Below are 21,503 nucleotides of genomic sequence, written 5' to 3'. Positions count from 1 at the left end.
GCGATTGTGGGTTCGAGTCCCGTCTGAGGTGCAAACCAATGTTCACTCTTACTTTTCCAGAAAAATAAATATATTTATTACATGCTTCCTCTCAGATGTTTATGAGGTATTAGGAACTTTGAAATGGTACCATTTTACTTCTGTACTCTTCAGAGTCATGTTGATGTTCTGAAACTACAAAGTCGATTTTTAAACACCTATCTTTGTCAGATGCATTTTTGACCCGGCAGAAGATATTCCTTTGGAAAAAATGATTTGAATTGGATTGGTGTAACTGTTGTTTCTAGAGGTGGTGAAAGGCTTTCAGGCACTTGAATAGGGCAAGTCAGGATTCATGAAAAGTATACAACCTTTGAGTGTGTGTAAATTGGAATATCCAGGAAGGAGCAGTTTGTACTACTTTCAAAAAAGTTTCTCTCCACTTCTGGAAACATCCAGAGCTATATAAAGCAGAAACTGAGCTTTAATCTCATGAAGAAAGAGGTTTAAATGCAAAAATGAAAACAATAGCTTATCGTACTGGTGACATTCTCATTATATAAATTCCAAAAAAGTGATTTAATTGAAAGGAGCTGAAAAAAACCCACAATGGTTTGTAAACCTAAATAACTATAAATAATATATTTTCCAACCTCGCATACCACCTACAGTATAAAAATAAAAGCAGCAGGACACATGACCGCGTGGACTAATGGATAAGGCGTCTGACTTCGGATCAGAAGATAGAGGGTTCCAGTCCCTTCGTGGTCGGTTTTTGCCAATTGTCACTCAATTCAGGTTTCCATTCAGAATGGAAGCAGGCTCTTCCAATGCTCTTATAGCCATAATGTTCTCATTCCTAATTAATAAAAAAGTGGAGTACATACTGCACATTTATTTAGATTGCATCTTCAGTCTAAAATCTAGTGCATTTAAGTGGCATTAAAAAGTGCTTCTATGTACACGCACTGAATATGTACTAGGTTTGCAGTATTTTGACTTCACAGAATGGGTTTTTAGCTCAAGAGTGTGTAGATGAACTGCAAGGTGTGTAAGTATGTGTTCATGGAGTGCTTCAAGTGTAAAATCTGTATGATTTGTGCAGTTAAAGTGCTAATTTTGCCTACGAGAAAGAAAAGTACTACAGAAGAATTATAAAGGATTGGCACATTGGCTGCCTTTGCTGATGACACAGTTGGCTAATTTGTAAAGCACTGGTCTATTAAGTTGCAGAGTGTGGTTGAACTTGGTTAGTAGACTTGGTGCCTGTTTCTGTGTCCTGCTGAAGACAAGGACGGCTTGATACCACTGTCAAAGCCCAGTTTATTAAGAAAAGCATCCATGGAATAAGAAGTGTTGATTCGCAAATGGTTCTCCTCCAATTTCTCTCCACTTGCTAGAAATACAGAGTCTCCATTATAGCACACAACTGAGTGTTAAAGTCGGGGATGGAAGAGGATGAAAATGGGAAGTTTACTTATGGAGAGAACTGAGAAATGTCCTGTGTGCAGACACCAGTGTTGGACGAATGAATTCATTTAAATAATGCCTCTAGATTGCTGGTATTTGTCTGTGCCTCAGTGGCCTAATGGATAAGGCACTGACCTCCTAAGCCAGGGATTGTGGGTTCGAGTCCCACCTGAGGTGCAAACCAATGTCCACTCTTACTTTTCCAGAAAAATAAATATATTTATTACATGCTTCCTCTCAGAAGCTTATGAGGTATTAGGAACGTTGAAATGGTACCATTTTACTTCTGTACTCGTCAGAGTCATGTTGATGTTCTGAAACTACAAAGTCGATTTTTGAAACACCTGTCTTTGTCAGATGCATTTTTGACCCGGCAGAAGATATTCCTTTGGAAAAAATTATTTGAATTGGATTGGTGTAACTGTTGTTCCTAGAGGTGGTGAAAGGCTTTCAGCTACTTAAATAGGGCAAGCCGGGTTTCATGAAACGTATACAGCCTTTGAGTGTGTGTAAATTGGAATAGCCATAAAGGAGCAGTTTGTACTACTTTCAAAACAGTTTCTCTCCACTTCTGGAAACATCCAGAGCTAAATAAAGCATAAACTGAGCTTTAATCTCATGAAGAAAGAGGTTTAAATGCAAAAATGAAAACAATAGCTTATCGTACTGGTGACATTCTCATTATATAAATTCCAAAAAAGTGATTTAATTGAAAGGAGCTGAAAAAAAAAACAATGGTTTGTAAACCTAAATAACTATAAATAATATATTTTCCAACCTTGCATACCACCCACAGTATAAAAATAAATGCAGCAAGACACATGACCGCGTGGACTAATGGATAAGGCGTCTGACTTCGGGTCAGAAGATAGAGGGTTCGAGTCCCTCCATGGTCGTTTTTTGCCAATTGTCACACAATTCAGGTTTCCATTCAGAATGGAAGCAGGCTCTTCCAATACTCTTATAGCCATCATGTTCTCATTCCTAATTAATAAAAAAGTGGAGTACATACTGCACAGTCATTTAGATTGCATCTTTAGTCTAAAATCTAGTGCATTTAAGTGGCATTAAAAAGTGCTTCTATGTACACGCACTGAATATGTACTAGGTTTGCAGAATTTTGACTTCACAGAATGGGTTTTTAGCTCAAGTGTGTGTAGATAAACTGCAAGGTGTGTAAGTATGTGTTCATGGAGTGCTTCAAGTGTAAAATCTGTATGATTTGTGCAGTTAAAGTGCTAATTTTGCCTACGAGAAAGAAAAGTACTACTGAAGAATTATAAAGGATTGGCACATTGGCTGCCTTTGCTGATGACACAGTTGGCTAATTTGTAAAGCACTGGTCTATTAAGTTGCAGAGTGTGGTTGAACTTGGTTAGTAGACTTGGTACCTGTTTCTGTGTCCTGCTGAAGACATGGACGGCTTGATACCACTGTCAAAGCCCAGATTATTGAGAAAAGCATCCATGGAAGAAGAAGTGTTGATTCGAAAATGGTTCTCCTCCAATTTCTCTCCACTTGCTAGAAATACAGAGTCTCCATTATAGCACACAACAGAGTGTTAAAGTCGGGGATGGAAGAGCGTGAAAATGGGAAGTTTACTTATGGAGAGAACTGAGAAATATCCTGTGTGCAGACACCAGTGTAGGACGATTGAATACATTTAAATAATGCCTCTAGATTGCTGGCATTTATCTGTGCCTCAGTGGCCTAATGGATAAGGCACTGGCCTCCTAAGCCAGGCATTGTGGGTTTCAGTCCCATCTGAGGTGCAAACCAACGTCCTCTCTTATTTTTCCAGAAAAATAAATATATTTATTACATGCTTCCTCTCAGAAGCTTATGAGGTATTAGGAACTTTGAAATGGTACCATTTTACTTCTGTACTCTTTAGAGTCATGTTGATGTTCTGAAACTACAAAGTCGATTTTTGAAACACCTATCTTTGTCAGATGCATTTTTGACCCGGCAGAAGATATTCCTTTGGAAAACATTATTTGAATTGGATTGGTGTAACTGTTGTTTCTAGAGGTGGTGAAAAGCTTTCAGCTACTTGAATAGGGCAAGTCAGGATTCATGAAACGTATACAACCTTTGAGTGTGTGTAAATTGGAATATCCAGGAAGGAGCAGTTTGTTCTACTTTCAAAACAGTTTCTCTCCACTTCTGGAAACATCCAGAGCTATATAAAGCATAAACTGAGCTTTAATCTCATGAAGAAAGAGGTTTAAATGCAAAAAAGAAAACAATAGCTTATCGTACTGGTGACATTCTCATTATATAAATTCCAAAAAGGTGATTTAATTGAAAGGAGCTGAAAAACCCCACAATGGTTTGTAAACCTAAATAACTATAAATAATATATTTTCCAACCTTGCATACCACCTACAGTATAAAAATAAACGCAGCAGGACACATAACCGCGTGGCCTAATGGATAAGACGTCTGCCTTCGGATCAGAAGATTGAGGGTTCGAGTCCGTTCGTGGTCGGTTTTTGACAATGGTCACACAATTCAGGTTTCCATTCAGAATGGAAGCAGGCTCTTCCAATACTCTTATAGCCATCATGTTCTCATTCCTAATTAATAATAAAGTGGAGTACATACTGCACAGTCATTTAGATTGCATCTTCAGTCTAAAATCTAGTGCATTTAAGTGGCATTAAAAAGTGCTTCTATGTACACGCACTGAATATGTACTAGGTTTGCAGAATGTTGACTTTACACAATGGGTTTTTAGCTCAAGTGTGTGTAGATGAACTGCAAGGTGTGTAAGTATGTGTTCATGGAGTGCTTCAAGTGTAAAATCTGTATGATTTCTGCAGTTAAAGTGCTAATTTTGCCTATGAGAAAGAAAAGTACTACAGAAGAATTATAAAGGATTGGTACATTGGCTGCCTTTGCTGATGACACAGATGGCTAATTTGTAAAGCACTGGTCTATTAAGTTGCAGAGTGTGGTTGAACTTGGTTAGTAGACTTGGTGCCTGTTTCTGTGTCCTGCTGAAGACAAGGACGGCTTGATACCACTGTCAAAGCCCAGTTTATTAAGAAAAGCATCCATGGAAGAAGAAGTGTTGATTCGAAAATGGTTCTCCTCCAATTTCTCTCCACTTGCTAGAAATACAGAGTCTCCATTATAGCACACAACAGAGTGTTAAAGTCGGGGATGGAAGAGCATGAAAATGGGAAGTTTACTTATGGAGAGAACTGAGAAATATCCTGTGTGCAGACACCAGTGTAGGACGATTGAATACATTTAAATAATGCCTCTAGATTGCTGGCATTTATATGTGCCTCAGTGGCCTAATGGATAAAGCACTGGCCTCCTAAGCCAGGGATTGTGGGTTCGAGTCCCGTCTGACGTGCAAACCAATGTTCAGTCTTACTTTTCCAGAAAAATAAATATATTTATTACATGCTTCCTCTCAGATGTTTATGAGGTATTAGGAACTTTGAAATGGTACCATTTTACTTCTGTACTCTTCAGAGTCATGTTGATGTTCTGAAACTACAAAGTAGATTTTTAAAGACCTATCTTTGTCAGATGCATTTTTGACCCGGCAGAAGATATTCCTTTGGAAAAAATGATTTGAATTGGATTGGTGTAACTGTTGTTTCTAGAGGTGGTGAAAGGCTTTCAGGCACTTGAATAGGGCAAGTCAGGATTCATGAAACGTATACAACCTTTGAGTGTGTGTAAATTGGAATATCCAGGAAGGAGCAGTTTGTAGTACTTTCAAAACAGTTTCTCTCCACTTCTGGAAACATCCAGAGCTATATAAAGCATACTCTGAGCTTTAATCTCATGAAGAAAGAGGTTTAAATGCAAAAAAGAAAACAATAGCTTATCGTACTGGTGACATTCTCATTATATAAATTCCAAAAAAGTGATTTAATTGAAAGGCGCTGAAAAAAACCCACAGTGGTTTGTAAACCTAAATAACTATAAATAATATATTTTCCATCCTTGCATACCACCTACAGTATAAAAATAAACGCAGTAGGACACATGACCGCGTGGCCTAATGGATAAGGCGTCTGACTTCGGATCAGAAGATTGAGGGTTCGAGTCCCTCCGTGGTTGATTTTTGACAATGGTCACACAATTCAGGTTTCCATTCAGAATGGAAGCAGGCTCTTCCAATACTCTTATAGCCATCATGTTCTCATTCCTAATTAATAATAAAGTGGAGTACATACTGCACAGTCATTTAGATTGCATCTCCAGTCTAAAATCTAGTGCATTTAAGTGGCATTAAAAAGTGCTTCTATGTACATGCACTGAATATGTACTAGGTTTGCAGAATTTTGACTTGACAGAATGGGTTTTAGCTTAAGTGTGTGTAGATGAACTGCAAGGTGTGTAAGTATGTGTTCATGTAGTGCTTCAAGTGTAAAATCTGTAAGATTTGTGCAGTTCAAGTGCTCATTTTGCCTACGAGAAAGAAAAGTACTACAGAAGAATTATAAAGGATTGGCACTTTGGCTGCCTTTGCTGATGACACAGTTGGCTAAATTGTAAAGCACTGGTCTATTAAGTTGCAGAGTGTGGTTGAAATTGGTTAGTAGACTTGGTGCCTGTTTCTGTGTCCTGCTGAAGACAAGGACGGCTTGATACCACTGTCAAAGCCCAGTTCATTGAGAAAAGCATCCATGGAAGAAGAAGTGTTGATTCGAAAATGGTTCTCCTCCAATTTCTCTCCACTTGCTAGAAATACTGAGTCTCCATTATAGCACAGAACAGAGTATTAAAGTCGGGGATGGAAGAGGATGAAAATGGGAAGTTTACTTATGGAGAGAACTGAGAAATGTCCTGTGTGCAGACACCAGTGTTGGACGATTGAATACATTTAAATAATGCCTCTAGATTGCTGGCATTTATCTGTGCCTCAGTGGCCTAATGGATAAGGCACTGGCCTCCTAAGCCAGTGATTGTGGGATCGAGTCCCATCTGAGGTGCAAACCAATGTCCACTCTTACTTTTCCAGTAAAATAAATATATTTATTACATGCTTCCTCTCAGTAGCTTATGAGGTATTAGGAACTTTGAAATGGTACCATTTTACTTCTGTACTCTTCAGAGTCATGTTGATGTTCTGAAACTACAAAGTTGATTTTTAAACACCTATCTTTGTCAGATGCATTTTTGACCCGGCAGAAGATATTCCTTTTGAAAAAATTATTTGAATTGGAATGGTGTAACTGTTGTTTCTAGAGGTGGTGAAAGGCTTTCAGCTACTTGAATTGGGCTAGTCAGGATTCATGAAATGTATACAACCTTTGAGTGTGTGTAAATTGGAATATCCAGGAAGGAGCAGTTTGTACTACTTTCAAAACAGTTTCTCTCCACTTCTGGAAACATCCAGAGCTATGTAAAGCATTTACTGAGCTTTAATCTCATGAAGAAAGAGGTTTAAATGCAAAAAAGAAAACAATAGCTTATCGTACTGGTGACATTCTGATTATATAGATTCCAAAAAAGTGCTTTCATTGAAAGGAGCTAAAACCTTTGCGGTTTGCGTCTCTCAGCATTGGAACCAACTCCCCCTAGCCCTTCGCTCTTCCCAAACAGAACCCGCATTTCGTAAATCCCTGAAAACCCTTCTCTTTTCTTCTTAGTCTGGTTACCTTACTGATTCCTCCTGATGTCAGAGCCTTTTTGCTAGCGCCGGGATGCCCCGTTGGGGCCGCTGCGCGCTTTATAAAATACACAAATAAATAATAAAAATAATAAATAAAAAAAACACAATGGGATGTAAACCTAAATAACTATAAATAATATATTTTCCATCCTTGCATACCACCTACAGTATAAAAATAAACACAGCAGGACACATGACCGCGTGGCCTAATGGATAAGGCGTCTGACTTCGGATCAGAAGATTGAGGGTTTGAGTCCCTTCGTGGTCGGTTTTTGACAATGGTCACACAATTCAGGTTTCCATTCAGAATGGAAACAGGATCTTCCAATACTCTTATAGCCAACAGGTTCTCATTCCTAATTAATAATAAAGTGGAGTACATACTGCACGGTCATTTAGATTGCATCTTCAGTCTAAAATCTAGTGCAATTTAGTGGCATTAAAAAGTGCTTCTATGTACATGCACTGAATATGTACTAGATTTGCAGAATTTTGACAGAATGGGTTTTTAGCTTAAGTGTGTGTAGATGATCTGCAAGGTGTGTAAGTATGTGTTCATGGAGTGCTTCAAGTGTAAAATCTGTATGATTTGTGCAGTTAAAGTGCTAATTTTGCCTATGAGAAAGAAAAGTACTACAGAAGAATTATAAAGGATTGGCACATTGGCTGCCTTTGCTGATGACACAGATGGCTAATTTGTAAAGCACTGGTCTATTAAGTTGCAGAGTGTGGTTGAACTTGGTTAGTAGACTTGGTGCCTGTTTCTGTGTCCTGCTGAAGACAAGGACGGCTTGATACCACTGTCAAAGCCCTGTTTAATGAGAAAAGCATCCATGGAAGAAGAAGTGTTGATTCGAAAACGGTTCTCCTCCAATTTCTCTCCACTTGCTACAAATGCAGAGTCTCCATTATAGCACAGAACAGAGTGTTAAAGTCGGGGATGGAAGAGGATGAAAATGGGAAGTTTACTTATGGAGAGAACTGAGAAATGTCCTGTGTGCAGACACCAGTGTTGGACGATTGAATACATTTAAATAATGCCTCTAGATTGCTGGCATTTATCTGTGCCTCAGTGGCCTAATGGATAAGGCACTGGCCTCCTAAGCCAGTGATTGTGGGATCGAGTCCCATCTGAGGTGCAAACCAATGTCCACTCTTACTTTTCCAGAAAAATAAATATATTTATTACATGCTTCCTCTCAGTAGCTTATGAGGTATTAGGAACTTTGAAATGGTACCATTTTACTTCTGTACTCTTCAGAGTCATGTTGATGTTCTGAAACTACAAAGTTGATTTTTAAACACCTATCTTTGTCAGATGCATTTTTGACCCGGCAGAAGATATTCCTTTGGAAAAAATGATTTGAATTGGATTGGTGTAACTGTTGTTTCTAGAGGTGGTGAAAGGCTTTCAGGCACTTGAATAGGGCAAGTCAGGATTCATGAAACGTATACAACCTTTGAGTGTGTGTAAATTGGAATATCCAGGAAGGAGCAGTTTGTAGTACTTTCAAAACAGTTTCTCTCCACTTCTGGAAACATCCAGAGCTATGTAAAGCATTTACTGAGCTTTAATCTCATGAAGAAAGAGGTTTAAATGCAAAAAAGAAAACAATAGCTTATCGTACTGGTGACATTCTCATTATATAAATTCCAAAAAAGTGATTTAATTGAAAGGAGCTGAAAAAACCCACAATGGTTTGTAAACCTAAATAACTATAAATAATATATTTTCCAACCTTGCATACCACCTACAGTATAAAAATAAAAGCAGCAGGACACATGACCGCGTGGACTAATGGATAAGGCGTCTGACTTCGGATCAGAAGATTGAGGGTTTGAGTCCCTTCGTGGTCGGTTTTTGACAATGGTCACACAATTCAGGTTTCCATTCAGAATGGAAACAGGATCTTCCAATACTCTTATAGCCATCAGGTTCTCATTCCTAATTAATAATAAAGTGGAGTACATACTGCACGGTCATTTAGATTGCATCTTCAGTCTAAAATCTAGTGCAATTTAGTGGCAATAAAAAGTGCTTCTATGTACATGCACTGAATATGTACTAGATTTGCAGAATTTTGACAGAATGGGTTTTTAGCTTAAGTGTGTGTAGATGATCTGCAAGGTGTGTAAGTATGTGTTCATGGAGTGCTTCAAGTGTAAAATCTGTATGATTTGTGCAGTTAAAGTGCTAATTTTGCCTATGAGAAAGAAAAGTACTACAGAAGAGTTATAAAGGATTGGCACATTGGCTGCCTTTGCTGATGACACAGATGGCTAATTTGTAAAGCACTGGTCTATTAAGTTGCAGAGTGTGGTTGAACTTGGTTAGTAGACTTGGTGCCTGTTTCTGTGTCCTGCTGAAGACAAGGACGGCTTGATGCCACTGTCAAAGCCCTGTTTAATGAGAAAAGCATCCATGGAAGAAGAAGTGTTGATTCGAAAACGGTTCTCCTCCAATTTCTCTCCACTTGCTAGAAATACTGAGTCTCCATTATAGCACAGAACAGAGTATTAAAGTCGGGGATGGAAGAGGATGAAAATGGGAAGTTTACTTATGGAGAGAACTGAGAAATGTCCTGTGTGCAGACACCAGTGTTGGACGATTGAATACATTTAAATAATGCCTCTAGATTGCTGGCATTTATCTGTGCCTCAGTGGCCTAATGGATAAGGCACTGGCCTCCTAAGCCAGTGATTGTGGGATCGAGTCCCATCTGAGGTGCAAACCAATGTCCACTCTTACTTTTCCAGAAAAATAAATATATTTATTACATGCTTCCTCTCAGTAGCTTATGAGGTATTAGGAACTTTGAAATGGTACCATTTTACTTCTGTACTCTTCAGAGTCATGTTGATGTTCTGAAACTACAAAGTTGATTTTTAAACACCTATCTTTGTCAGATGCATTTTTGACCCGGCAGAAGATATTCCTTTGGAAAAAATGATTTGAATTGGATTGGTGTAACTGTTGTTTCTAGAGGTGGTGAAAGGCTTTCAGGCACTTGAATAGGGCAAGTCAGGATTCATGAAACGTATACAACCTTTGAGTGTGTGTAAATTGGAATATCCAGGAAGGAGCAGTTTGTAGTACTTTCAAAACAGTTTCTCTCCACTTCTGGAAACATCCAGAGCTATGTAAAGCATTTACTGAGCTTTAATCTCATGAAGAAAGAGGTTTAAATGCAAAAAAGAAAACAATAGCTTATCGTACTGGTGACATTCTCATTATATAAATTCCAAAAAAGTGATTTAATTGAAAGGAGCTGAAAAAACCCACAATGGTTTGTAAACCTAAATAACTATAAATAATATATTTTCCAACCTTGCATACCACCTACAGTATAAAAATAAAAGCAGCAGGACACATGACCGCGTGGACTAATGGATAAGGCGTCTGACTTCGGATCAGAAGATTGAGGGTTTGAGTCCCTTCGTGGTCGGTTTTTGACAATGGTCACACAATTCAGGTTTCCATTCAGAATGGAAACAGGATCTTCCAATACTCTTATAGCCATCAGGTTCTCATTCCTAATTAATAATAAAGTGGAGTACATACTGCACGGTCATTTAGATTGCATCTTCAGTCTAAAATCTAGTGCAATTTAGTGGCAATAAAAAGTGCTTCTATGTACATGCACTGAATATGTACTAGATTTGCAGAATTTTGACAGAATGGGTTTTTAGCTTAAGTGTGTGTAGATGATCTGCAAGGTGTGTAAGTATGTGTTCATGGAGTGCTTCAAGTGTAAAATCTGTATGATTTGTGCAGTTAAAGTGCTAATTTTGCCTATGAGAAAGAAAAGTACTACAGAAGAGTTATAAAGGATTGGCACATTGGCTGCCTTTGCTGATGACACAGATGGCTAATTTGTAAAGCACTGGTCTATTAAGTTGCAGAGTGTGGTTGAACTTGGTTAGTAGACTTGGTGCCTGTTTCTGTGTCCTGCTGAAGACAAGGACGGCTTGATGCCACTGTCAAAGCCCTGTTTAATGAGAAAAGCATCCATGGAAGAAGAAGTGTTGATTCGAAAACGGTTCTCCTCCAATTTCTCTCCACTTGCTACAAATGCAGAGTCTCCATTATAGCACAGAACAGAGTGTTAAAGTCGGGGATGGAAGAGGATGAAAATGGGAAGTTTACTTATGGAGAGAACTGAGAAATGTCCTGTGTGCAGACACCAGTGTTGGACGATTGAATACATTTAAATAATGCTTCTAGATTGCTGGTATTTATCTTTGCCTCAGTGGCCTAATGGATAAGGCACTGGCCTCCTAAGCCAGGGATTGTGGGTTTGAGTCCCATCTGAGGTGCAAACCAATGTCCACTCTTACTTTTCCAGAAAAATAAATATATTTATTACATGCTTCCTCTCAGAAGCTTATGAGGTATTAGGAACTTTGAAATGGTACCATTTTACTTCTGTACTCTTTAGAGTCATGTTGATGTTCTGAAACTACAAAGTCGATTTTTGAAACACCTATCTTTGTCAGATGCATTTTTGACCCGGCAGAAGATATTCCTTTGGAAAAAATTATTTGAATTGGATTGGTGTAACTGTTGTTTCTAGAGGTGGTGAAAAGCTTTCAGCTACTTGAATAGGGCAAGTCAGGATTCATGAAACGTATACAACCTTTGAGTGTGTGTAAATTGGAATATCCAGGAAGGAGCAGTTTGTTCTACTTTCAAAACAGTTTCACTCCACTTCTGGAAACATCCAGAGCTATATAAAGCATAAACTGAGCTTTAATCTCATGAAGAAAGAGGTTTAAATGCAAAAAAGAAAACAATAGCTTATCGTACTGGTGACATACTCATTATATAAATTCCAAAAAGGTGATTTAATTGAAAGGAGCTGAAAAACTCCACAATGGTTTGTAAACCTAAATAACTATAAATAATATATTTTCCAACCTTGCATACCACCTACAGTATAAAAATAAACGCAGCAGGACACATGACCGCGTGGCCTAATGGATAAGGCGTCTGACTTCGGATCAGAAGATTGAGGGTTCGAGTCCCTTCGTGGTTGGTTTTTGACAATGGTCACACAATTCAGGTTTCCATTCAGAATGGAAGCAGGCTCTTCCAATACTCTTATAGCCATCATGTTCTCATTCCTAATTAATAATAAAGTGGAGTACATACTGCACAGTCATTTAGATTGCATCTTCAGTCTAAAATCTAGTGCATTTTAGTGGCATTAAAAAGTGCTTCTATGTACACGCACTGAATATGTACTAGGTTTGCAGAATGTTGACTTTACACAATGGGTTTTTAGCTTAAGTGTGTGTAGATGAACTGCAAGGTGTGTAAGTATGTGTTCATGGAGTGCTTCAAGTGTAAAATCTGTATGATTTGTGCAGTTAAAGTGCTAAGTTTGCCTATGAGAAAGAAAAGTACTACAGAAGAATTATAAAGGATTGGTACATTGGCTGCCTTTGCTGATGACACAGATGGCTAATTTGTAAAGCACTGGTCTATTAAGTTGCAGAGTGTGGTTGAACTTGGTTAGTAGACTTGGTGCCTGTTTCTGTGTCCTGCTGAAGACAAGGACGGCTTGATACCACTGTCAAAGCCCAGTTTATTAAGAAAAGCATCCATGGAAGAAGAAGTGTTGATTCGAAAATGGTTCTCCTCCAATTTCTCTCCACTTGCTAGAAATACAGAGTCTCCATTATAGCACACAACAGAGTGTTAAAGTCGGGGATGGAAGAGCATGAAAATGGGAAGTTTACTTATGGAGAGAACTGAGAAATATCCTGTGTGCAGACACCAGTGTAGGACGATTGAATACATTTAAATAATGCCTCTAGATTGCTGGCATTTATCTGTGCCTCAGTGGCCTAATGGATAAGGCACTGGCCTACTAAGCCAGGGATTGTGGGTTCGAGTCCTGTCTGAAGTGCAAACCAATGTTCACTCTTACTTTTCCAGAAAAATAAATATATTTATTACATGCTTCCTCTCAGATGTTTATGAGGTATTAGGAACTTTGAAATGGTACCATTTTACTTCTGTACTCTTCAGAGTCATGTTGATGTTCTGAAACTACAAAGTAGATTTTTAAAGACCTATCTTTGTCAGATGCATTTTTGACCCGGCAGAAGATATTCCTTTGGAAAAAATGATTTGAATTGGATTGGTGTAACTGTTGTTTCTAGAGGTGGTGAAAGGCTTTCAGGCACTTGAATAGGGCAAGTCAGGATTCATGAAACGTATACAACCTTTGAGTGTGTGTAAATTGGAATATCCAGGAAGGAGCAGTTTGTAGTACTTTCAAAACAGTTTCTCTCCACTTCTGGAAACATCCAGAGCTATATAAAGCATACTCTGAGCTTTAATCTCATGAAGAAAGAGGTTTAAATGCAAAAAAGAAAACAATAGCTTATCGTACTGGTGACATTCTCATTATATAAATTCCAAAAAAGTGATTTAATTGAAAGGCGCTGAAAAAAACCCACAGTGGTTTGTAAACCTAAATAACTATAAATAATATATTTTCCATCCTTGCATACCACCTACAGTATAAAAATAAACGCAGTAGGACACATGACCGCGTGGCCTAATGGATAAGGCGTCTGACTTCGGATCAGAAGATTGAGGGTTCGAGTCCCTTCGTGGTTGATTTTTGACAATGGTCACACAATTCAGGTTTCCATTCAGAATGGAAGCAGGCTCTTCCAATACTCTTATAGCCATCATGTTCTCATTCCTAATTAATAATAAAGTGGAGTACATACTGCACAGTCATTTAGATTGCATCTTCAGTCTAAAATCTAGTGCATTTAAGTGGCATTAAAAAGTGCTTCTATGTACATGCACTGAATATGTACTAGATTTGCAGAATTTTGACAGAATGGGTTTTTAGCTTAAGTGTGTGTAGATGAACTGCAAGGTGTGTAAGTATGTGTTCATGTAGTGCTTCAAGTGTAAAATCTGTATGATTTGTGCAGTTAAAGTGCTAATTTTGCCTATGAGAAAGAAAAGTACTACAGAAGAATTATAAAGGATTGGCACATTGGCTGCCTTTGCTGATGACACAGATGGCTAAATTGTAAAGCACTGGTCTATTAAGTTGCAGAGTGTGGTTGAAATTGGTTAGTAGACTTGGTGCCTGTTTCTGTGTCCTGCTGAAGACAAGGACGGCTTGATACCACTGTCAAAGCCCAGTTCATTGAGAAAAGCATCCATGGAAGAAGAAGTGTTGATTCGAAAATGGTTCTCCTCCAATTTCTCTCCACTTGCTAGAAATACTGAGTCTCCATTATAGCACAGAACAGAGTGTTAAAGTCGGGGATGGAAGAGGATGAAAATGGGAAGTTTACTTATGGAGAGAACTGAGAAATGTCCTGTGTGCAGACACCAGTGTTGGACGATTGAATACATTTAAATAATGCTTCTAGATTGCTGGTATTTATCTTTGCCTCAGTGGCCTAATGGATAAGGCACTGGCCTCCTAAGCCAGGGATTGTGGGTTTGAGTCCCATCTGAGGTGCAAACCAATGTCCACTCTTACTTTTCCAGAAAAATAAATATATTTATTACATGCTTCCTCTCAGAAGCTTATGAGGTATTAGGAACTTTGAAATGGTACCATTTTACATCTGTACTCTTCAGAGTCATGTTGATGTTTTGAAACTACAAAGTAGATTTTTAAACACCTATCTTTGTCAGATGCATTTTTGACCCGGCAGAAGATATTCCTTTGGAAAAAATGATTTGAATTGGATTGGTGTACCTGTTGTTTCTAGAGGTGGTGAAAGGCTTTCAGGCACTTGAATAGGGCAAGTCAGGATTCATGAAACGTATACAACCTTTGAGTGTGTGTAAATTGGAATATCCAGGAAGGAGCAGTTTGTACTACTTTCAAAACAGTTTCTCTCCACTTCTGGAAACATCCAGAGCTATATAAAGCATACTCTGAGCTTTAATCTCATGAAGAAAGAGGTTTAAATGCAAAAAAGAAAACAATAGCTTTTCGTACTGGTGACATACTCATTATATAAATTCCAAAAAAGTGATTTAATTGAAAGGCGCTGAAAAAACCCCACAGTGGTTTGTAAACCTAAATAACTATAAATAATATATTTTCCATCCTTGCATACCACCTACAGTATAAAAATAAACGCAGTAGGCCACATGACCGCGTGGCCTAATGGATAAGGCGTCTGACTTCGGATCAGAAGATTGAGGGTTCGAGTCCCTTCGTGGTTGATTTTTGACAATGGTCACACAATTCAGGTTTCCATTCAGAATGGAAGCAGGCTCTTCCAATACTCTTATAGCCATCATGTTCTCATTCCTAATTAATAATAAAGTGGAGTACATACTGCACAGTCATTTAGATTGCATCTTCAGTCTAAAATCTAGTGCATTTAAGTGGCATTAAAAAGTGCTTCTATGTACATGCACTGAATATGTACTAGGTTTGCAGAATTTTTACTTGACAGAATGGGTTTTAGCTTAAGTGTGTGTAGATGAACTGCAAGGTGTGTAAGTATGTGTTCATGTAGTGCTTCAAGTGTAAAATCTGTAAGATTTGTGCAGTTAAAGTGCTCATTTTGCCTACGAGAAAGAAAAGTACTACAGAAGAATTATAAAGGATTGGCACTTTGGCTGCCTTTGCTGATGACACAGTTGGCTAAATTGTAAAGCACTGGTCTATTAAGTTGCAGAGTGTGGTTGAAATTGGTTAGTAGACTTGTGTGAGAAGTTGGCCTGATGTGCAGTGTTCACTATTCTAGTGATCACTATATATCAGTCCAAACAACCCTTATTGATGATTGGTTGTAAGTCAACCTTATAGACCAGCTATCCTAGTAGCATGGATACGAGCAGTCTAAGGCTAAGACTCTAGAGGGCGTGTTAAGCCAGCTGTTTTACCATCACATTACCCCTTGAACACCCAGTGAAAGGACACCACACAAGTTGTTATGAAAATAAACAGTGTATTTATTTATAACAAGTCTACCCTGGCTCTTTATGAGACAGGGAGCTAAGCACACAACAAAACTCTTACGAAAATACTTTCAGTCGCACAATTTACACAAATGCCCGAGGGGCACGAAAAACCATATACTACAAAAGTGGAATGCGAAATTACTAGCAGGTAAGTACTACTCTCATAGGCTTTGGGATCGCTAGGACTGGACTACTGAACCTTTAGATTACTAGCAGGAGACCTAGGGACGTCGTGTGCAGAGTGGGAACTCTCACGCGTAATGCGGAACAAAGTCTATGGATTCTAGTAAATGCAAAGTTAGTGTTTTCGGGCGAACCCGACTAGGTAGGACAAAAACGAAAGTGGACCTAGACACTTAGAGAGTGGGCCTACGCTGGAGCACCGGAGTACTCGGTTTACCTAGCCCAGGGGCTGCGGCTGCATAGGGTTCAAGTGTCGTCGGGTTTCTTCGTTGATGAACCAGGAGCCTGAAGAAAGAGTTGCTGGCAGGCGGCCAGTGAAGAAAGTTCGGAGTGATCCAAGCCTGGATCAGGGAAGAAGAAGACCTGAAAGCAGAGGGGACCAAGTTCTGAATCACTAGCCAGTGATTAAGTGGGCACCAGGATGGCACCGGGTGAAGTCACCGCAGTCAGGTGAGTGGGTGCTGCTGGGCTCTGCAGTCTCTCGGACCAGGAGGCGTTGTCGGCGACCAGGATGGAGGTGCGAGCTGTCCCACGATGGATGATGCTCTCGACGTCGCTGGACCCAGGATTGGGCAACAAGTCTTGGCAAATGCAAGGCCCACGCGGTGGACCTAAAATGGCGTCTTGAGTGGACCAGGAGGGTCCGGGGTGCTCCTCTTCGGGAAGGGAGCAAGGGCCAGTCTGGAGCAACCAGACCAGCAGCAGTGATGTCGTCGGGCGTCGTTCAGAAGGCCACAAGCCAGCGGGCTAGTAGCCAAACAACGCAGTGAGCAGCAAAAAGCAGAAGGGCCCCACGCAGATCGTGGAGATGCTGGGAGGCCGCACTTCGGTGCTGGAGCTGCTCAGGGTCGGGGCTTCTCGGACCCCAAAGCACTCACCAGGAAATTACTCGGCGGGCTTGCTGTGCAGAAGTCGTGCAGTCTTGCAGATGGCCGGTCCCTCGAGGTCTCGTCGCACCCACGGTTCTCAGCTGGGCTGTAGAGGTGGGTAGAGGTCAGAGGTGCCAGGGAAGCCGGTTCTCATCGAGCTGGGCAGTCGGATTCCGGAGGAAGGACTTGCAGCAGACCGCAGTGTTCTTTAGATGGTGCCTGCGGATGCAGGGTGACTACTCCTTAGTCACAAGGGAGAAATCTTAGGAAGAAGTCTTGAGTTCCTTTCGTGGAAAGTAGTTTCAGGATTCAAAGATGTTATGATTTGGAAGGGGGCCAGTTCCTACCTTTATCCTGTAAAAAGGGGCTGGCACGCGACTAAGTCCTGCCCTATGGGTGGGACCAGGAGGGGGGTGGTTACACCCACTTCCTTGGCGGGCTTTTCCCCAGCACAGGGTCTGGAGTGACCCTGGAACTGGTTCCAGCCAGCCTATGCACAGTGAGCACCGGGGTGCCACGTGCAGTCACCTTCCTCTGAAGCCCTGCCTACTTACAATACACAAAACCCTGTCTGGGACGGTGCTGGCACCGCCCCTGGCAGGAAACCCTTTGTCCTTATCTCCTGCTCTGGGAGGACTCCCAGCAGCAGGAGGGCAGACTTGTGTCTCGGTGGCAGCATCCATTTTGTGGATGCTAAGGCTCTGTCTGACTTTAACCGGGGTTAGGGGTTACATACATGTCGTGTCCCTCTAGAAGGGTGGAATGCTAACCCCGTCGCCAGAATTGGCGAGGGGTTAGTATTCCAATTCGTATGACACCTTACTCGACATGTTTTGATAAAGCGATACCAGAGTTGGCATATAACCGCGAGGATTATAATGCACTTAAGAGTATATGGTATGCGATATCATGGAAACGGCTAAGGGATGGATCCCGAAAGCCGCAGACAGGCTCAGCTCATGCCAGAGCACCATCTCACACGATTCCAAGCACTCTGCCTTCAGGATTGTTAAGGCCTGCCATAGGAGTGACTGATAGGAGATCTGTGTGTCCATTTTAGGGTTAGATATAGGTATACTATATCTAAAGCAAAGGGTGATTACACCACCTTGCCCCAGCTGTCAAGCAGCCAGTTGTGTCAGATTTGGATGGCCAGCCAGGGGTGGCATAATACATGCTGCAGCCCCTGGTAGGCCCTGGGTACACCTATGCCCTGGGTACCTAAGGTACACTGTACAGGGACTGATAAGGTGACTCAGTATCCAATTTAGATATGTACCTAAGGGACATGGAATCCATTTTACAGAGAGAGCAGTAGGCCTGGGGCCCTGAATAGCAGGGTCCCAGGTCAACTAAGTCAGAAAACCAGCAAAACACCAGGCAAAAAGTTGGGGGCAACCATAGTCAGGGATCTACCTTCCTACATAACCCCCCCCCAAACGAAAGGAGATAAGGCTAGCCTTGCCAGGTAAGCCTATATTGCCTGAGTGGCCATATAAGGAAGTACCAGCACTGGCATGGTTACCCCCTATCTCATGGTCCACTAAGCAATCCCTCACCCTAAGGGTGTCTGAGGGTCTCCACCATAGGGAATCTCTACCTGTGATGTGTTTTGGCAAAGTAAAAGGCTGGTGCTGAAATGGAGTACTGAAGTGAGGCTCCACTAATTTTGGGCTCAGCTTCCTCCAATCATTTTCCACCATAGAGGCCTTTCTTTCCAAGACTGAGTTGTTTTGGGCTCTCAGGGTCAACCTCTGGCTACCTACAGCTGGAGGTTGGGTCCCTCTGTTTGGCTTACTGGAGGGACAGGTCAGGTTTGGGGCCCTCAGGTCCCAGGTTTGGCTGTGCCCAACAGTGTCCATCTGTGGGAGGTCCCTAACTAAATTTAAGGGGGATCCCTCAGGAGTTGGTTTTATTTTCACTTGGCTAGGACTACTAGCTTCAGTGCCCTTAATCTGCTGATTGGGGAATTCTTTTGGACAGGGGGCCCTTTGGGGTCCACCACTGGCCTCCCTGACCTCTACAGCCCTGGGCTGACTGAGGCAGGGTAGAGAGGGGCAGGTTACCTGCTCCAGACTGGGTCCCATCTTGGAAGGGTCCACTGACATCAGGGGTTCTGCCAGGCTAGGCCTGACTACCTCTGTGGCAGTTTCTTCACAAGGGGTCAGATCAGTTCCCTGAGGAGGCTGATCTTTTCCTAAAGTCTGGTGGGAGGGAGATTTCTCTTCCTCCTCAATGCTCTCTGTCTGAGTGGAGTGATCCATAGTTTCAGGCTTCACAACACTATCATCTGTCTGAGTTTGAGCTGTGGCCATCACAACTCTCCCAACCTTTTCAGGAGGGGGCTCAGTTTGGGTGTGGGCTGTTACCATGACAGCCTTGACAACCTGTTCTGGGAAGGAAGTTGTCTGAGATTGGGTTGTGACTGGCACAACCCTCCTGACCTGTTCAGGGAGGACATCTTGGACTGGGGCTGTGGCTATCACTGCCCCACTAACCTTACCATGGGTATTTACCATTTTAGAATGGGTTTCTTGCTCAACTTCAGCCCAGGCTGAGAGCTCTAAATCATTCCCCAGTAGGCAATCTACAGGCAAGTTTGGTGACACTGCCACTCTCTTGTGGCCAGTGACACCTCCCCAGAAGAGATTGACCACTGCCATGGGATGATCTCTCTGTACTCCATCAATATTGGTCACCTGGTATATGGCACCAGGTAAAAGTTGCCTTGAGGGGACTAGACTCTCAGTCACCATGGTGATGCTAGCCCCTGTGTCTCTATAGGCCTCAACTTTTATACCATTGATGATGGGCTCCTGTCTGTACTTGCCCAAAGTGTTGGGACAAGTTGTGAAGTTGGCAAACCCCATGCCAGTCTCACAGACAAGAGTATCTAAGTTTGGGGACCTGGTTAGGCCAGAGTCCCCAGGAACTCCCAAAGTAAATGCACCCAAATTCTTGGGGGCACTCCCACCACCTGGGGGATTACTACTAGTAGTAACAGGAGGTTTGGGAATGTTACTTGGGGGTATGTTTTCCTTATTGTTATTCTTTGGGCAACTGCTGTCAGTTTTTAAATGACCCACCTGTTTACAGGGATAACAATAAGGTTTCTTCTGGTTATTGGAAGGATTCTGGGACCCACCCCCCTCAGAGGATTTTTGGGGCCCTGATGTGGTTTGATCTGCAGATTTATTCCCACCCTTCTCTTGAGGCTTGGTTGATTCCTTTTTCTGGTCACCACCTTGGTTCTTGGGCCTAATCCTGGTTCTGACCCATTTGTCTGCCCTCTTACCCAATTCTTGTGGAGAGGTCAGATCAGAGTCTACCAGGTGCTGGTGTAATAACTGGTTCTGACAATTATTTAAGACTTGCTCTCTCATAATAAGATTATACAATCCTGTGAAGTCAGTAACCTTGCTACCCAGTAGCCAGCCTTCCAAAGCCTTAGTGGCACAATCAACAAAGTCAGACCAGTCCTGAGACTGAGTTTTCTGGGTGTCTCTGAACAGCAACCTGTACTGCTCAGTGGTTAAGCCAAACCCATCAACCAGTGCATTTTTCAGGACCTGGTAATTGTTAGCATCCTCCACTCTTGTAGTGAGGAGCTTATCTCTACCTTTCCCATCAAAGGAGAGCCACAGTATAGCTGCCCACTGACTCTGGGGAATGCACTGCACAGTGCAGGCCCTCTGCAGAGCAGCCATCCATTTCTGGATGTCATCCCCTTGCTTAAAGGGGGGCACTATTTTAGTCAGGTGTTTAGTATCTAAACCCTTCTATTTTTCTCTTGGGAGATTGCTGCCACCAGTGGGAGCTAGCCCACTCATCTGCTGCTCTCTAGCAAAGGCAAGCTTTTCTTTGGCCAGGGCAAGTTCTTCCCTTTCAATCCTCAGAGCAGCCTGTCTCATCCTAGCTTCATGCTCTATTCTCTGAGGGGAAGTCACTCTCCTCTGTGGAGAGTTTCTCCTCCTCTGGGAAGAGGCATTAGAGTGCAGAGATCTATTGGAGTCCCTAGAAAGAGATCTATCTCTTCTACCTCCAAGGTTAGGCCCACTTCGGGTTAGTACTGGGGGGCCCCCAGATCCTAGCCCAAGTAAGTCTAAGTTGGCCCTGGTTAGCCTTCTGACAACCTCAAGACCTTTGTCTACCTCATCCCCAGAGAGTTCCTCTTGATCCTCCTCCCCAACTGCAGTAGCAATGTTGGGGAGGTCTGGATCCCCAGTGGTACCCTCTAAGGCTGGCATATTCCCATCTAGCTGAGAAAGCTTTCTCGCATCATAGGTCTCTAAGAGACCTATCAGAAAGGGAATGGTGGGGTTAGACCCCTGTTTCAGTTTCCTGGAGGTACACACCTGTCTCATCTCCTGGAAACTGAGAGCTGCATATC

At 41.7% G+C, this 21,503-nt stretch overlaps 11 non-coding genes across 11 annotated transcripts; all 11 read left to right on the top strand.

Annotated features, from left to right (window-relative positions):
- Nucleotides 1-1,553: 1,553 nt before the first annotated feature.
- Nucleotides 1,554-1,626, top strand: TRNAR-CCU (transfer RNA arginine (anticodon CCU)). Its single transcript has one exon. It is a non-coding gene; the product is annotated as a tRNA-Arg (tRNA).
- A 3,836-nt stretch (nt 1,627-5,462) lies between these two features.
- On the top strand, nt 5,463-5,535 carry TRNAR-UCG (transfer RNA arginine (anticodon UCG)). The gene has a single exon. It is a non-coding gene; the product is annotated as a tRNA-Arg (tRNA).
- Nucleotides 5,536-6,337: 802 nt separating this feature from the next.
- On the top strand, nt 6,338-6,410 carry TRNAR-CCU (transfer RNA arginine (anticodon CCU)). The gene has a single exon. It is a non-coding gene; the product is annotated as a tRNA-Arg (tRNA).
- Nucleotides 6,411-7,288: 878 nt separating this feature from the next.
- Nucleotides 7,289-7,361, top strand: TRNAR-UCG (transfer RNA arginine (anticodon UCG)). Its single transcript has one exon. It is a non-coding gene; the product is annotated as a tRNA-Arg (tRNA).
- A 798-nt stretch (nt 7,362-8,159) lies between these two features.
- Nucleotides 8,160-8,232, top strand: TRNAR-CCU (transfer RNA arginine (anticodon CCU)). The gene has a single exon. It is a non-coding gene; the product is annotated as a tRNA-Arg (tRNA).
- A 1,516-nt stretch (nt 8,233-9,748) lies between these two features.
- TRNAR-CCU (transfer RNA arginine (anticodon CCU)) lies at nt 9,749-9,821 on the top strand. The gene has a single exon. It is a non-coding gene; the product is annotated as a tRNA-Arg (tRNA).
- Nucleotides 9,822-11,337: 1,516 nt separating this feature from the next.
- TRNAR-CCU (transfer RNA arginine (anticodon CCU)) lies at nt 11,338-11,410 on the top strand. Its single transcript has one exon. It is a non-coding gene; the product is annotated as a tRNA-Arg (tRNA).
- A 646-nt stretch (nt 11,411-12,056) lies between these two features.
- Nucleotides 12,057-12,129, top strand: TRNAR-UCG (transfer RNA arginine (anticodon UCG)). Its single transcript has one exon. It is a non-coding gene; the product is annotated as a tRNA-Arg (tRNA).
- A 1,522-nt stretch (nt 12,130-13,651) lies between these two features.
- On the top strand, nt 13,652-13,724 carry TRNAR-UCG (transfer RNA arginine (anticodon UCG)). Its single transcript has one exon. It is a non-coding gene; the product is annotated as a tRNA-Arg (tRNA).
- Nucleotides 13,725-14,522: 798 nt separating this feature from the next.
- On the top strand, nt 14,523-14,595 carry TRNAR-CCU (transfer RNA arginine (anticodon CCU)). Its single transcript has one exon. It is a non-coding gene; the product is annotated as a tRNA-Arg (tRNA).
- Nucleotides 14,596-15,241: 646 nt separating this feature from the next.
- TRNAR-UCG (transfer RNA arginine (anticodon UCG)) lies at nt 15,242-15,314 on the top strand. The gene has a single exon. It is a non-coding gene; the product is annotated as a tRNA-Arg (tRNA).
- Nucleotides 15,315-21,503: the final 6,189 nt, after the last annotated feature.

The sequence above is a fragment of the Lissotriton helveticus genome, chromosome 5_1 (genome assembly GCF_964261635.1).
Source record: "Lissotriton helveticus chromosome 5_1, aLisHel1.1, whole genome shotgun sequence".
NCBI lineage: Eukaryota > Metazoa > Chordata > Amphibia > Caudata > Salamandridae > Lissotriton > Lissotriton helveticus.
Note: the sequence above shows the minus strand (reverse complement) of the source record. Positions and strands in the feature narration are given on the sequence as shown.